The 16,514-nt window shown below is 37.9% G+C and overlaps 1 protein-coding gene across 2 annotated transcripts in view; it reads left to right on the top strand.

Moving 5' to 3' along the window:
• Nucleotides 1–16,514, top strand: part of ZNF215 (zinc finger protein 215) — a 246,610-nt gene that overhangs the window by 57,749 nt on the left and 172,347 nt on the right. For both annotated transcript variants that reach the window (XR_009009153.1, XR_009009152.1), the window contains exon 2: nucleotides 4,389–4,504. The gene's annotated coding sequence lies outside the window, so the exon portion shown is untranslated. The remainder of the gene's footprint in view (nucleotides 1–4,388; nucleotides 4,505–16,514) is intronic.

The following is a 16,514-nucleotide window of genomic DNA, read 5'->3' as shown; positions in this document are numbered from 1 at the left end:
CATGGACATATATACACTACCTTATGTCTCTTTTTAGTTTATTTTTGCCCACATGTTCATTCCTAGTCACTATAGTTTAGTCCTACCCATTGAAAAACAATATGATATGTCTTTCAATTTTCTATTACTCTACAAGGCTTCCTTCCTCTCTTCCCCTTTCTCTTATCTAAGTTTATCTGATGAGAAACTTGGGATGTTTGACCTATTCCTACAGCCTGCATTTTGCTAGCTGCATACTCTCGGTAGTGTCAACGCCTCTGTCTTCTGTATTTTCCTATAAATTGGCAGCTTGATCCAGACTGGACTAGACTTATTTTTGCTGCTTTCAGTGTTTTGTGTTCTTTCAGTCAGGAGGCACATAAAGTCTGATTGTCTCTCTTATTGTGATAGTGGTTGTTCATGCTCAAAGCTTAGATCCAATAATTTATTGGAGGATGCAAAATGGTGAAATTCTGATTTTCTTTTTAGTATTTATAAGCAAGAATACTTTTCTAAAGAGATACTTCCCCTCATCTACTACTTTGTAACCCAGTGGTAGAGATCAAATAGGAAAAGAAGGATAAATGGTTGATTCTTTTTCTTCATTTAACTTATTTTTTTTTCATTTAACTTATTGATAATAATTTAATTATTAAATAGTTTATTGTAATATTTTCAAAAGAATGAATTCGTTCCCTGGCATTTTCTGAAAGTGATCAACTTTAAACCTGTCAGATGGATTTCAGTAAATTTTAATCTTCATCCCTTTGAAGCTCAAATTGTCCAGTCATTAATTGTGAGAGCCCTTTAAAGTTGGCTTCTGAGTTCTTTTGATATGACCCTAACTTCTTTGCTATCTAGTATGTGAAGAAGCTCTAGACTATATTTTCTGCCCTAGACTTAGAATCAGACATTTCTTGAAAAAGCCCTAGTTTCTTTTAGTGGAAGTTGATATTTCAACACCACGATCTGGGCACTGTGCAATATGAATGTGACCCATAGTGCTGACACTTGAAGAGCGTATTAATGGCAGAGAAAGAAGATTTGAAATATACAGAGCCAGAAGCTGATCTCTGGAAAATTCTTCCAATGTGGAATAGTACAGGATTTGGTTTTCACTTATACTTGTCAAAATGGAAGTTCTCTTCTGTCAGGAAAATACTTGATAAAGTAGTGTGTACCATTTTAAATGCATCAAACTTTTCTCCCCCTTTTTGGATGAGAATCATGCGAAAGAGAATTCATCAGAATTCCTGTGTTTATAGGGCACACATGTAAGTACTACAAATGGTACAGCATTGTGAAGTCACATGTTTTTATACTTTTCAACTATCAAATAGTAACAAATTTAGATACCATGTTAGAAGAAAGACTAAACTATTTTTCTATCCTCACTACAGAAAACAATACAAAATCATTGACATAAGAAAAGTATACAGACAAAAATGTAGGAAAAAAGTTTTACAGATCTATCAATCAGTTAATATAAATATTTATATTATCTTTCTGGATTTTGTGGTTTATAGTTGTCAGTGTTATAATTTTTTATAATTCCTTTTCTTTTAAAGGTATTTCTTTTTCTAAAAAATATTCTGTTTTGTACCTACTTTTGGATTTATAATTATGTTTTCTTTTTCTTAAAGATGGTTTTCCTAATTGTATGAGCTTCAGGCTCCATGAAACCTGGATCTGCTCCTGCACAGAGGCCTAAATCTTGTCATATCAACTGTTTTTGCCAGTGATCTTTGCCTGTGTTTGCAGCCCTTTCTTCCAGCTGATCCTCGCTGTCTGTGTTCCTATGGCACTGAATTCTTTGTCATTCCTGACCTGTAACTATCTGACTGCTTCATGATCTTCCTTAACCTCCACAGTTGGTCTGGAAACCATTCCACATCTACTTATCCTTCTTGACTCCCTATCTTTTAGGTCTCATCAGTCACTTCTCCCTGTGGGTCCCTAGTATCCCTGATTATTCTTCAATCACAACATTTCAGCACTATATCAAACTTATATGTGGGTTGGTTTTCACACTAGACTGTAAGACCCTTGAAGGGGGTAGCACCAGCTGCCACTTTTTTTTCTGCTCTATTTCCACCAAAATATCTAATACTATTGACGTCTACTTCAGAGTCAGGAACTGTTCTACTCGATATTACAGGTATTATCTAATTTAATTTTCCTAACAACTCATTATTATAATCCCCATCTTCCAGTTGAAGAAATATAGAGCTGGAGATAAAACTTGCTCATATCACAAGACTAGTAAATATAGGACCCAGATTTCAACCCCAGACAACCCAATGCCAGATTCTGTGCTTTTACCCATTGCCATGGTGCTTTTTGTTCATAAATGTTGACTGAATGAATTCCAGGCACTGAAACAGGTGTTTCCCCTGATTTCATTTAATTCTCTTGAAATCACCTTTAAATCACATTGTCTATATCATATAATCTATGAGTGCTAACATCATGAGGAGTCTTACCCATAATTTTATTTTGATTAGAAGGGACTAATAATGATCACTAGTTATAATTACTAAGATCTGCTCCCAACCACAGAACACTTCTGACACCAAAAATGTGGGTTTTCCCCACCCACCAAGCAGTTCTCTCATTCTGTGTGGATACCAACTGGGTGTCCCAGAATTTAATTCAATTCTGACACTACCTGGAGTTAGTACAGACACCACAGGTTAAGGGCCCACCCAATTCAGATGGCAGTTGCTAATATTGGGTCCCTAGTTACCCACACTTCTGTCTGACTTGTCTTAAAATTGGGGATTCCAGGACTTCTCTGGCTGTCCAGTGGTTAAGACTCCATGCTTCCACTGCAGGGGGCATGGGTTTGATCCCTGGTTGGGGAACTAAGATCCTGTGACCAAAAAAAGAAAAAAAACAGAAAAAAGATTGCAGATTCCCACAACTCTCTCCTCCAGTTTGATAATTTGCTGTAACAACTTACAGAAATAAGGGACTTTTCTTATTTACTAGTTCATTATAAAAGATATAATTAAGAGGCACATAGGGTGAGGTTTGAAAGTGTCCTGGTTACAGGAGCTTCTGCGGCTGTGGAGGTTGGGGTGCATCACTTTTCTAGCATGTGGATGTGTTCACCACCCTAGAAGCTCTCCAAACCCCTTCCTTTAGGGTTTTTATGGAGGTTCCATGACATAGGCATGATTGACTAAATCATTGGCTACTGGTGATTAACTCAGTCTCTAGCCCCTTTCCCTCCTGGAGGTGTAAGGGGGTATGGGGCTGAAAGTTCCAACCCTTTAATCACATGGCTGGTTTCTCTGGCAACCAGCCTCCATCCTGAAGCTATCTTGGTGGCCCATCCAGAGTTATCTCATTTACATAAATTCAGTATGGTTGACAGGGCCTTATTATGAGTAACAAAAGAGGCTCCTCTCATCCCTGTAACTCATGAAGTTCCAAGAGTTTTAGGAGCTCTGTGCCAGGAACCTGGACACAGACTGGATATATATTTCTTATTATATCACAATATCGCAGTAGTTAATAACGAGAAGTAACTGCAAGCATCTCCTGGAAGCAGCCTGTGAGGCATCTCAAATGCCCCTTCCTATTTCTAGAAGAGACTCATCTTTGTTGTCAGTTTCTTTCTCCTCTTGGCCCTCTTCCTCCTTTTTCTTCATCTTTGTGTAACCTGTTCATTGAATGAGCTGGACTCTGTGGTGTATAATCAGGATATTCCTTTATTTATCTCCATCCTCTGCCTGCCACCATGTTATTTTAGTTTTCCCCTTCCCCATTCCTCTAAATATTCTTGGGAAAATGACTTTCCTAGTCACTTTTGGTATTAGAATATCTAAAGTCTTAGGCATTAAAAAGTTCAGTCCAGGGCTTCCCTGGTGGTGCAGTGGTTGAGAAAATGCCTGCCAATGCAGGGGACACGGGTTCGAGCCCCGGTCTGGGAAGATCCCACATGCCGCGGAGCAACTAGGCCCGTGAGCCACAATTACTGAGCCTGCGCGTCTGGAGCCTGTGCTCTGCAACAAGAGAGGCTGCGATAGTGAGAGGCCCACACACCGCGATGAAGAGCGGCCCCCACTTGCCGCAACTAGAGAAAGCCCTCGCACAGAAACGAAGACCCAACACAGTCATAAATAAATAAATAAATAAATAAAAATTAAAATGTACTGATAATATGCTAAAAAAAAAAAAGTTCAGTCCAATCAATCTACTATCAAAACTTCTATCTCTCATCAAATCCTAAACTGACTCTTTGGCTACCTTTCACCACCTCCATCAAGTTCAGGCCCGATTTACAATTTCTTTTCTTTTTCTTTTTCTTTTTTTTTAAAGGCAATCTCTGAGTTTATTGGAGACTCTTAAATTTTTTAATTTTAATTTTTTGTTTTGTTTTTGCTGTGCCGTGTGTCATACAGTTTCTCAGTTCCCCGGCCAGGGAGCCAACCCACACCCGCTGCAGTGGAAGCACAGAGTCGTAACCACTAGACCGCCAGGGAAGTCCCCCGATTGCAATTTCATAGGACAGTAGCGGGTAAGTATGTCATGGCCTGTTTTCTTTTTCTCATTTCTCTACTTGCTTTCCTCCTCCTAACCTCATTATTTGGTTTGAGGGATGAGAGCTAAAAGGTAGCTGGTGCTGTTTGTGATTTTTCTGCTACTAGCTGTTGGGTGTGCAATTGCTGCTTCTTGTGGTATGCTTTTCTGGAGTCTTCAATGTCCCCATACACTTAATAACCTGACAGTGCACTGTTTGCTGATGTGGTTTGCTGACATCCCAGGGTAACCTCTTTGACTTTCCCCTAATTCCTGCTTCTGGCAGTACATTTCCACTTGTCTCTTTCTGTTGAAGTCATTTCACCTCACCAGGCAACTGTTGGGTAGGAATTTTCAAAAGGATCCAATCAGTAGCCCATGGACCTTGGAGAAACTCAGCATCTTTGCTGAACAAATTTCTGAGTGTGTGTTTCTCCCAATAATTTGTTTACCTTCTATGATTGTAACAAAACAGAATGGATTTGTGAGTTTCTATAGTTTAGTAAGCAAGGGAGAAGGGAGAATGTCAGTCTCACCTCTTGCAAAAAAACCCAGTCTGTATGTGTGGTTCTTTTGAAGCTCCTTTCACTTGACTAGAATATGGGGGAAAGTACTCCTCCTACCCTAGTCTTTGGGGTAGGAGGAAGAACATTGTAGCAAAGTTGAGAGTCTCATCTAAAAATCTTGTTACATATATCCTTTTATAAATATATAGATGAGGAGAGTGATCTCCTCACAGGACCACTTTTGCTATCTCCTAGTAAGTCTCATGGATGTGCCTAGCAACTTCTCTTTGGAGTATTGGAGTATTTGTCATCTGTTGTTCTCAGTAGACTGTGGTGTTCTTCCGGATAAGGGCTCTATTTGTCTTTCTAATTTCACTATTTTTGTTTATGAACTTCAAGGTATCTATATTCTTTCTCTCACTTATGCACCCTCTCTTCTAAAAAAACTGTCAATGAGTAGCAAGTTTAGTGCTGGCTCAGTAGACTGAGCCTTATGTCTCCCTCTTATTAGCACAATAGGTAGATATAGGTGATTTCAGTTACTTGTGGGCAAGGAGTTTGTCTGGAAGGATTTACATGAGTTAAGCATAGGGATTTTCTTAAACACAAAAATCCAACCTAGAATTTCATGTTATAACAGTAAACCATTGTGTCACTTTGTGTCACTCAGTGTTCTTAGTTTCAAGCAATAAAACTGACTCAGTGATTCAAGCAGATAAGAAATCTATTGACTGGATCTTGAGAAACTCATAGAATCTTCAAGGAGTATGGGAAAAGCAGAAATGGTCAGAAAACTAGGTTGCTGTGCAGCCTGAATCACAGCCAAAAACTGCAAAAAAACTGGTCAGGTGACGACACCTCTATCACTACTTCTGAATGTGAGACGCTATCTTGCTCTGTGGATGTTGCCTTTGGCACCACAGCAACCTGCTGCCCTTGAAAATCAGATGTGGCTTCCACTGTTGATACTGTTGCAAGAAAGCATTCTCTACTGCCTCTGCTTCTTTGAGTTACTGGGTCCTGATACAAAAATTCTGGTGGGGGCTCTTGACTGGCCAATCCTATCCATGTGTCCAAGCCCAAGGTGGCAGGGGAAGTAGGAAAGTTAATATCTGACACTTTCCTTTTCTATAATGGAAGGCAGCCTTGGTCTTGCACAAAATACTGAGATAGAGAAATCCCCAAGCCTAGGAAGAATATTCAGATTCAGATGCTGAGTAGTTAAAAAAAAAAAAAAAGTGCAAATGTTTATTTAAACTACTTAAATCTGAACTACATTTGACTCCAAAATAAGCCTTTGGAATATCCAGTGAAGGGTCATTTTAAATAAGATTGGGTAAAGGAATAGGATTTGAAGAAGTTATTAATAATAAAAGTATCATTTATTGTAAAAGTTTTGGAATAGTTTCCAATTTGTCCTGTAACACTACTATTATCATTACTTTGATAATTGTATGGATTTTCTATTTTTAATCTTTTAACATAGGAATTTATATGAAAGCACCCCATTCTTGTTTTGAAATTCTGTTATATTTTGCTTGCCAAATTTTTTAAAGGAAAATTTTTCTATATTTATAAGGGAGAGGTGGGGTGTGTGTGTGTGTGTGTGTATGTGTATGTGTGTGTGTATGTGTGTGTGTGTGTGAGATACTGTTTGCAAGACATCCTTATTCCAGTATGGTATCAATTCAAGCTTATGGAATGAATTTGGAGGCTTCCATTCTCTTCTCCGCTCTTACACATAAAACTAGTGAAGAGATTATCTGTTTTTTTTTTTTAGGTCTGATAGAAGTTGCTTTAAAAACTACTTAAGGCTACTGCCTTTTTTGTGAAGTGATCTTTGATTTCCTTTCCATTTTTTTCTCTATTATTATTCTCATTAATTTTTTCCATATTTTAATTTTAATCCAAATTTTAATCCATATTTCATAATTTATATTTCCTTCAAATGTAAAAATATTTCCAGAAGATTCTAACATATAGTGTTATATCCTATTTCTCATCCCTAATGTTTATGTGTATTTCCCTTATATCTTGTTCAGACTTGCTAAAAGATTTTTTCTGTTTGTTTAGTTCTTTTCAACAGTCCAGCTTTTGTTCTATTTATTTACTTTACATTTTTTATAATAAGTATATGTTTTTCTTATTTGAAAATTTTATTTTTATTAATTTATTTTGTCTTGTATTTTATATACCTACTGGAACAAATTTCCTCTGTGTGATCCTTCTCCTGTAACTCATATATTTTGTTATACACTGTAAACTGTTTTAGTTGTCAATAATTTGTAAATAGTCTGATTTCAGTTTTGATTTCTATTTTATATAAAACGATACTTAAAAATTTCCAAGTTGTTAATGGTTTTGGGGGATTCATTATTAATTTTAGATAATGTAGCCTAGACAGTTTCTACATTTTGGGGCATGTTACATTTTGTTGGCCTATGATGAATCACTTTTTCTTTAAATACCTTTATTGAGATATAATTTGCATACCGTAAAGTTTACCTATTTAAAGTGCACAATTCAGTTGTTTTTAGTGTATTTACAGAGTTATGTAATCATCACCATACTCTATTTTTAGAGCATTTTGTCACCTTCAAAACAAACCTTGTATTCATTAGCATTCACTCCTGCCTTCCCCCCACCTCCACCTCCCAGCCCTGGGCAATCATTATTCTACTTTCTGTCTCTATAGATTTCCATATCCTGGACATTTCACATAAATAGTATCATACAATATGTGGTCTCAGTGTGTGGCTTCCTTCACTTAGTATAATTTTTTTGTTGTTCATATATCTTGTAGTGTGTATCAGTACTTCATTCCTTTTTATTGCCAAATATTCCATTGTATGACTCTACTGTATTTTCTTCATCCATTTATCAGTTAATGGACATTTAGGTTGTTTCCACTTTGTGACTACTGTGATTAATGCTAGTATAAACAGCTGTGTGTAAGTTTTTGTGTGGACATAGGTTGCATTTCTCTTGGGTATATATGTAGGAGTGAAATTGCTGGGTCATACAGTAGCTGTTTGTTTAATATTTTGGGAAGTTGACAAACTGTTTTCCAAAGTGGAAATGTGTGCCATTTTGCATTTCCACGCATAGCGTTTGGGGGTTCTAATTTCTCCACAGCTCATCACCACTTATTATTGTCTGTCTTTTTGATTACAGCCATTCCAGTGTGTGAAGTGTTATCTCACTGTGGTTTTGAGTTGTGTCTCTCAAATGACTAGTGCTGTTGAGCATCTTTTTGTATGCTTACTAGACATTTGTATATCTTCCCACTTTCAATCCCAAAGGAGCAAGAGACAGCACAGCAATGAAGGAAGAGTAAAGCAACAGGTGAGAAAATGGTGAAGACTCTAACCTCACTTCCTTTCTCCATTGCCAGACTGAGGCACATCTGGAGTTGGAGGAAGAGATAAGCTTTCAATTGGATAAGAGATTGGGTTAGACTGTATAAAAATTTACGAAGACTAAGATTCACTGAAAAAACTAGGATATTTTTTCATCCTAGTGATATTTCATCCAGGGTTGGTAAGAACTGAGTCTGCAGAACAGCCTGAAGGAGGCAGTCATGAGAAAACTAAAATTGCTTTCTGCTTGCACCTTACTGATTCCAACTAATTCAGTAAACCAGTTATATTTGTCATAAAAAAGGAAAACCATTTCTAGGGTACAAATAAAAGTAGAAAATTCATATCACAGAAAATAACGAGATAAAGAAACTTTGCTTCATCCAGCAGATCAGGAAAGAAATGAAAAGAAACAACAAGAAATAAACATGATAAAGAAACCAACCATAAAATACAGTTGTCCAAATGTGATCAATCTTATGAATTCTGGCAATAAAGGTGATTGAGTACAATTAACTAGTAAAAGACATACTATTTCAGGGGGAAATTAAAATTAATAAAAGAGAAAATCCAACAAGAAGAGCTAATAGCAATAAAGCAACAAACATTGTTTTAGATATACAGGGACGAAAAGATAAAAATTCATAAGGGCACTTTAACATATCTTTCAGAAACAGGTAGATCAAAGGCAAAGGCAAAAATTAGTAAAGATGGGAAAAGTTAAAATAACACAATTAACCTGTTACATCCCATATTCTTCTGCCCCCTTCTCAGTTTCTTTCCCTTCACAACAAATTTATCTAAAGAATTGCCTACCCTTGCTGTCTCCATTTATTTACCTTCCATTCATTCGTCAACCCAACTTAATCTGACTTATTCCCCCATAGCTCCAATGAGACACCAATCACCAAGGTCAACAAAATCTTCTATGTTGCCAAACCCACTGGAAAATGTTCAGCATTACCTTATTTGACCTCTCAGTAGGATTTGACATTTTTTTTTTTTTTTTTTTTAAACTTTGGGTTTATTTATTTATTTATTTTTATGGCTGTGTTGGGTCTTCGTTTCTGTGTGAGGGCTTTCTCTAGTTGTGGCAAGTGGGGGCCATTCTTCATTGCAGTGCGCGGGCCTCTCATTATCGTGGCCTCTCTTGTTGCGGAGCACAGGCTCCAGACGCGCAGGCTCAGTAATTGTGGCTCACGGGCCCAGTTGCTCCGCGGCATGTGGGATCTTCCCAGACCAGGGCTCGAACCCGTGTCCTCTGCATTGGCAGGCAGATTCTCAACCACTGCGCCACCAGGGAAGCCCAGGATTTGACATTTTTGACAAGTCCCTATTACTTGAACCGGTCTCTTCCTTTTGGCTTACAAGACATAAGCATCATATCATCATCACCACCATTCCCTACCACCTCTTCCTGGTTTTCTTATACCACTCAGGTGTCTCTTTTCCCCACATTTTCTTTCTGTTGTTGATTTCTAATTTAATTCCATTGTAGTTAGAGAACATGTGAGAACGCTATAGGGTACTATCAGAGTGTTCAAATGGGTGAGGGTGCTCACTTAATTCTGGCAGGTCAGAACAGGCTTCCTTGGAGAAGTGGCTTAAGCTGAAATGTCTCAAGCCAACTAGAAAAGAGAGAAGTGTGGAGAAGAACATTATAGACAGAACAAATGCTGTGAACAAAGGCCCCAAGGTTAGTGAGAGAGCATAGGGCACTCAAGCAAATGGGAGAAAAGGGAAGCCAGTGTGCTTCCAGAATAATGATTAAGTGGGAAAGTGGTAGAAGATGAGACTGGAAAGATAAGCAGAATCCATGCCACGGAGGGCTTTGTCAACCATGTTAAAGATTTTGGTCTTTCTTCAGAGACCACTGGGAAGTTGATACTCTCATAGCACTCTATAGCTTTCTTATACAGTGCTAATTGCTGCTTTCTTATGTAACTGAATAATTTCTGTTTGCCTCACAAAATTATAAACTCCATGATGGCATAAATTATGAACTTTTGCTCATCATTGTATCCCTAGCACATTGGGATTGGATGGGCAAGAATGAATGAGGAAGACTAATTAGTAGTCCAGGAGACAAATGATGGTAGTTTGTACCAGGATGTTGGTGATGGGCAAATATGAGTGGATTTGAAAGATATTTGTGAAGTAAAGTTGACTGATCATGGTTCTAGATTAAATATGAATGGTGAAAGTAGGAACATGTCAAAGATGACTCTGTGGAAGCATCTTGTTTTTGGATAGTCTCTTAAACTTTTGTGGGAACACTACATTAATTTTACTTATTTTAAAATTTTCTTTTGTTCCAGCATTAACTGTTTCCTTGGACTTAGTTCTGTGTTCAGCTTAGTTTCTCTGTCTTTCTGTTTCTTCAACATGTTTATTTTTCTTAGCCATTTTAATTTATCATTCTGTCATTGCATTGTCTCACATCACTAAGTGGTCTTTGAAAACAGTTTTCCTGGCTGCCTGTGTATTTACATTGAGTTAATATATCATAATTGATGAACCATTTTCTTTGCTATTGGTCATTTAAATTGCTCCCAATTGTTGCCTTATTAATAATGCTGTTTGAAACATCTTTTGCCCATCTCTAATTACTAATATATTTTTAGAAGTGACATTATGGGATCAGAGCACATTATATACATATGTGTGTGTGTGTATACATATATATATGAGGTAAAATTGGTTTATAACATTATATAAATTGTATAATCCCATGTATACAATATTATATTCTGACTTCTGTATACAGTGTGTTCACCTCCAAAAGTGTAATTTCATGATTCGGTGTTGGAAGGTTGTATAATTCTAAGAATTTCTTCATTCCTTCTAGGTTATCCAATTTGTTGTTCATTGTATTCTCTTATAATCCTTTTATTTTTTAATTAATTTTTTTTAAATTAATTTTTTTAGGATGATGCATTTTTTAATTTTAAAAATTTTATGTGGTGTACATGTAATGCTTTAAAAAATAAAACCCCTGTAAATTATTTCTAGAAAATGCCAAAATGTAACTTCAAATCTGTGAAAATAATTTTTTAAATTAACTTTTATTGGAGTATAGTTGTTTTACAATGTTGTGTTAGTTTCTGCTGTACAACAAAGTGAATCAGCTGTATGTATACATATATCCCCTGTTTTTTGGATTTCCTTCTCATTTAGGTCACCGCAGAGCACTGAGTAGAGTTCCCTGTGCTATACAGTAGATTCTCATTATCTATTTAATACATAGTAGTATATATATGTCAATCCCATTCTCCCAGTTCATCCCACCCCCCTTCCCCCACCTGGTATCCATATGTCCGTTCTCTAAGTCTGTGTCTCTATTTCTGCTTTGCAAATAAGTTCATCTGTACCGTTTTTCTAGATCCCACATGTAAGTGATATTATACGATATTTGTTTTTCTCTTTCTGACTTACTTCCCTCTGTATGACAGTTTCTAGGTCTATACACATCTCTGCAAATGGCACAATTTTGTTCCTTTTTATGGCTGAGTAATATTCTATTGTATGTATGTACCACATCTTCTTTATCCATTCTTCTGTTGATGGATGTTTAGGTTGCTTCCATGTCCTGGCTATTGTAAATAATGCTTGTATCTTTTATTTATTTATTTATTTATTTATTTATTTATTTATTTATTTATTTATTTATTTTTGGCTGCATTGGGTCTTTGTTGGTGTGCGCAGGCTTTCTCTAGTTGTGGTGAGCGGGGGCTACTCTTCGTTGTGGTGCGTGGGCTTCTCATTGCAGTGGCCTCTCTTGTTGCGGAGCACAGGCTCTAGGCACGCGGGCTTTAGTAATTGTGGCACATGGGCTCAGTAGTTGTGGCTCATGTGCTCTAAAGCACAGGCTCAGTAGTTGTGGCACATAAGCTTAGTTGCTCCACGGCATGTGGGATCTTCCTGGACCAGGGCTCAAACCCATGTCCCCTCCATTGGCAGGCGGATTCTTAACCACTGTGCCACCAGGGAAGTCCCGCATGTATCTTTTTGAATTATGGTTTTCTCCAGGTATTGCCCAGGAGTGGGATTGCTGGGTCCTCTGGTAGTTCTGTTTTTAGTTTTTTAAGGAACCTTCATACTGTTCTTTATAGTGACTGTGTCAATTTACATTCCCACCAACAGTGTAAGAATGTTCCCTTTTCTCCATACCCTCTCCAGCATTTATTGTTTCTGGATTTTTGGATGATGGGAGTTCTGACTGGTGTGAGGTGGTATCTCATTTGTAGTTTTGATTTGCATTTCTCTAACAATTAGCAATGTTGAGCATCTTTTCATGTGACTGTTGGCCATCTGTATGTCTTCTTTGGCGAAATGTCTATTTAGGTCTTCCACCTATTTTTCGATTGCGTTGTTTGTTTTTTGCTATTGAGCTGCATGAGCTGTTTGTATATTTTGGACATTAATTCCTTTTCAGTTGCTTCATTTGCAAATATTTTCTCCCATTCTGAGGGTTGTCTTTTCATCTTGTTTATGGTTTTCTTTGCTGTGCAAAAGCTTTTAAGTTTCATTAGGTCCCATTTGTTTATTTTTGTTTTTATTTCCATTACTCTAGGAGGTGGGTCAAAAAAGATGTTGCTGCGATTTATGTCAATGAGTGTTCTGCCTATCTTTACCTATACGAGTTTTATAGTGTCCGGCCTCACATTTAGGTGTTTAATCCATTTTGAGTTTATTTTTGTGTATGGTGTTAGGGAGTATTCTAATTTCATTCTTTCACATGTAGCTGTACAGTTTTCCCAGTACCACTTATTGAAGAGACTCTCTTTTCTCCATTGTATATTCTTGGCTCCTTTGTCATAGATTAGGTGACATGGTGCATGGGTTTATCTCTGGGCTTTCTATCCTGTTCCATTGATCTATATTTCTGTTTCTGTGCCAATACCATACTGTCTTGATTATTGTAGCTTTGTAGTATAGTCTGAAACCAGGGAGCCTGAATCCTCCAGCTCCGTTTTTCTTTCTCAAATTGCTTTGGCTATCAGGGCCTTTTGTGTTTCCATACAAATTGTAAATGCCCTTGGTAATTTGATAAGGATTGCATTGAATCTGTAGATTACTTTGGGTAGTATAGTCATTTACACAATATTGATTCTTCCAATCCTAGAACATGGTATTTCTCTCCATCTGTTTGCATTGTGTTTGATTTCTTCATCTGTATCTTTTTTAAATAATTAATTAATTAATTAATTTTATTTTTTTGGCGGAGTTGGGTCTTCGTTGCTGTGCGTGGGCATTCTCTAGTTGAGGTGAGTGGGGGCTACCCTTCGTTGCAGTGCATGGACTTCTTACTGCGGTGGCTTCTTTTGTTGTGGAGCATGGGCTCTAGGCTCACAGGCTTCAGTAGTTGTGGCACACGGGCTCAGTAGTTGTGGCACATGGACTTAGTTGCTCCATGGCATGTGGGATCTTCCCAGACCAGGGATCGAAATCGTGTCCCCTGAATTGGCTGGCGGATTCTTAACCACTGTGCCATGAGGGAAGTCCTCATCAGTATCTTTTTTAAAAATAATTAATTAATTAATTAATTTATTTATTTATTTATGGCCACGCTGGGTCCTCGCTTCTGTGCGAGGGCCCTCCCCAGTTGCGGCAAGTGGGGGCCACTCCTCATCGCGATGCGCAGGCCTCTCACTATCGCAGCCTCTCTTGTTGCGGAGCACAGGCTCCAGCCGTGCAGGCTCAGCAACTGTGGCTCACGGGCCCAGCTGCTCCGCAGCATGTGGGATCCTCCCAGACCAGGGCTCAAACCCGTGTCCCCTGCATTGGCAGGCAGACTCTCAACCACTGCGCCACCAGGGAAGCCCCTCTTCAGTATGTTATAGTTTTCTGAATACAGGTCTTTTGCCTCTTCAGGTAGGTTTATTCCTAGGTGTTTTATTCTTCTTGTTGCAGTGGTAAATGGGATAGTTTCCTTAATTTCTCTTTCTGATTTTTCATTGTTAGTGTATAGGAATGCATTTCTGTGCATTAAATTTGTGTCCTGCAACTTTACCAAATTCATTGATTATCTCGTAGTTTTCTGGTGGCATTTTTAGGATTTTCTGTGTATAGTATCATATCATCTGCAAACAGGGACAGTTTTACTTCTTTTCCAATTTGTATTCCTTTTATTTCTTTTTCTTCTCTGATTGCTGTGGCTAGAACTGCCATAACTATGTTGAATAATAGTTGTGAGAGTGGATATCCTTGTCTTGTTCCTGATCTTAGAGGAAATGTTTTCAGTTTTTTACCATTGAGAATGATGTTTGCTGTGGGTTTTTCATATATGGCCTTTGTTATGTTGAGGTAGGTTCCCTCTATGCCCATTTTTTGCAGAGTTTTTATCTTAAATGGATGCTGCAGTTTTTCAAAAGCTTTTCCTGCATCTATTGAGATGAGCATATGGTTTTCATTCCTCAATTTGTTAATATGATATATCACGTTGATTGATTTTCATATAGTGAAAAATCCTTGCATTCCTGGGACAAATCCCACTTGATCATCGTGTATGATTGTTTTAATGTGTTGTTGGATTTGGTTTGCTAGTATTTTGTTGAGGATTTTTTTTGTCTGTGTACATGACTGACATTGGCCTGTAATTTTCTTTCTTTCTTTTTTTTTGTGATATCTTTGTTTGGTTTTGGTATCAGGGTGATGGAGGCCTCATAGAATGCAGGTGGGAGTGTTCCTCCCTCTGCAAATTTTTGAGAGTTTGAGAAGGATAGGTGTTAGCTCTTCTCTAAATGTTTGACAGACTTCTCCTGTGAAGCTATCTGGTCCTGGACTTTTGTTTGTTGTAAGATTTTTTTTTAAAATAAATAAATTTATTTATTTATTTCTGTCTGTGTTGGGTCTTCATTGCTGCCTGTGGGCTTTCTTTAGTTGTGACGAGCGGGGGCTGCTGTTTGTTGTGGTGTGTGGGCTTCTCATTCTGGTGGCTTCTCTTTTTGCAGATCATGGGCTCTGGGGCCTACGGGCTTTGGCAGTTGTGGCATGCAGGCTCAGTAGTTGTAACTCACGGGCTTAGTTGCTCCATGGCATGTGGGATTTTCCTGTAGGGATCAAACCCCTGGCCTGTGCATTGGCAGGTGCATTCTTAACCACTGTACCACCAGGGAAGTCCCTGTTGGAAGATTTTTAATCACAGTTTCAATTTCATTACTTGTGATTGGTCTGTTCATATTTTCTGTTTGTTCCTGGTTCAGTCTTGGAAGGCTGTATTTTTCTAAGAATTTGTCCATTTCTTCCACATTGTTCATTCTTTGGTATATAGTTGCTTGTAGTAGTCTCTTATGATCCTATGTATTTCTGTGGTGTCAGTTTTAACTTGTCCTTTTTCGTTTCCAAGTTTATTGTTTTGAGTCTTCTCCCTTTTTTTCTTGATGAGTCTGGCCAAATGTTTATCAGTTTTGTTTATCTCCTAAAAGAACCAGCTTTTAGTTTCATTGATCTTTGCTATTGTTTTCTTCATTTCTTTTTTAAAAAACTTAATTCATTCATTCATTATTTATTTTTGGCTGCATTGGGTCTTTGTTGCTGTTCACAGGCTTTCTCTAGTTGCGGCGAGCGGGGGCTACTCTTCATTGCGGTACGCGGGCTTCTCGTTGTGGTGGCTTCTCTTGTTGCAGAGCACGGGCTCTAGGCACACGGGCTCCATAGTTGTGGCTTGCGAGCTCTAGAGTGCAGGCTCAGTAGTTGTGGCGCATAGGCTTAGTTGCTCCATGGCATGTGGGATCTTCCTGGACCGGGGATCGAACCCCTGTCCACTGCATTGGCAGGAGGATTCTTAACCACTGTGCCACCAGAAAAGTCCCTATTTTCTTCGTTTCTATTTCATTTACTTTTGCTCTGATCTTTATGATTTGTTTCCTTCTACTTACTTTGGGTTTTGTTTGTTCTCTTTCTCTTATTACTTTAGGTGTAAGTTTAGGTTGTTTATTTGAGATTTTTCTTGTTTCTTGAGGTGGGATTGTATTGCTATAAAATTCCTTCTTAGAACTGCTTTTGCTGCATCCCATAGGTTTTGCATCATTGTGTTTCTTTGTCATTTGTTTCTAGGTAATTTTTATTTCCTCACTGATTTCTCCCGTGATCCATTGGTTATTTAGTAGCATATTGTTTAGCCTCCATGTGTTTGTGTTTT

This window comes from Balaenoptera acutorostrata, chromosome 9 (genome assembly GCF_949987535.1).
Source record: "Balaenoptera acutorostrata chromosome 9, mBalAcu1.1, whole genome shotgun sequence".
In the NCBI taxonomy this organism is placed as follows: domain Eukaryota; kingdom Metazoa; phylum Chordata; class Mammalia; order Artiodactyla; family Balaenopteridae; genus Balaenoptera; species Balaenoptera acutorostrata.
Note: the sequence above shows the minus strand (reverse complement) of the source record. Positions and strands in the feature narration are given on the sequence as shown.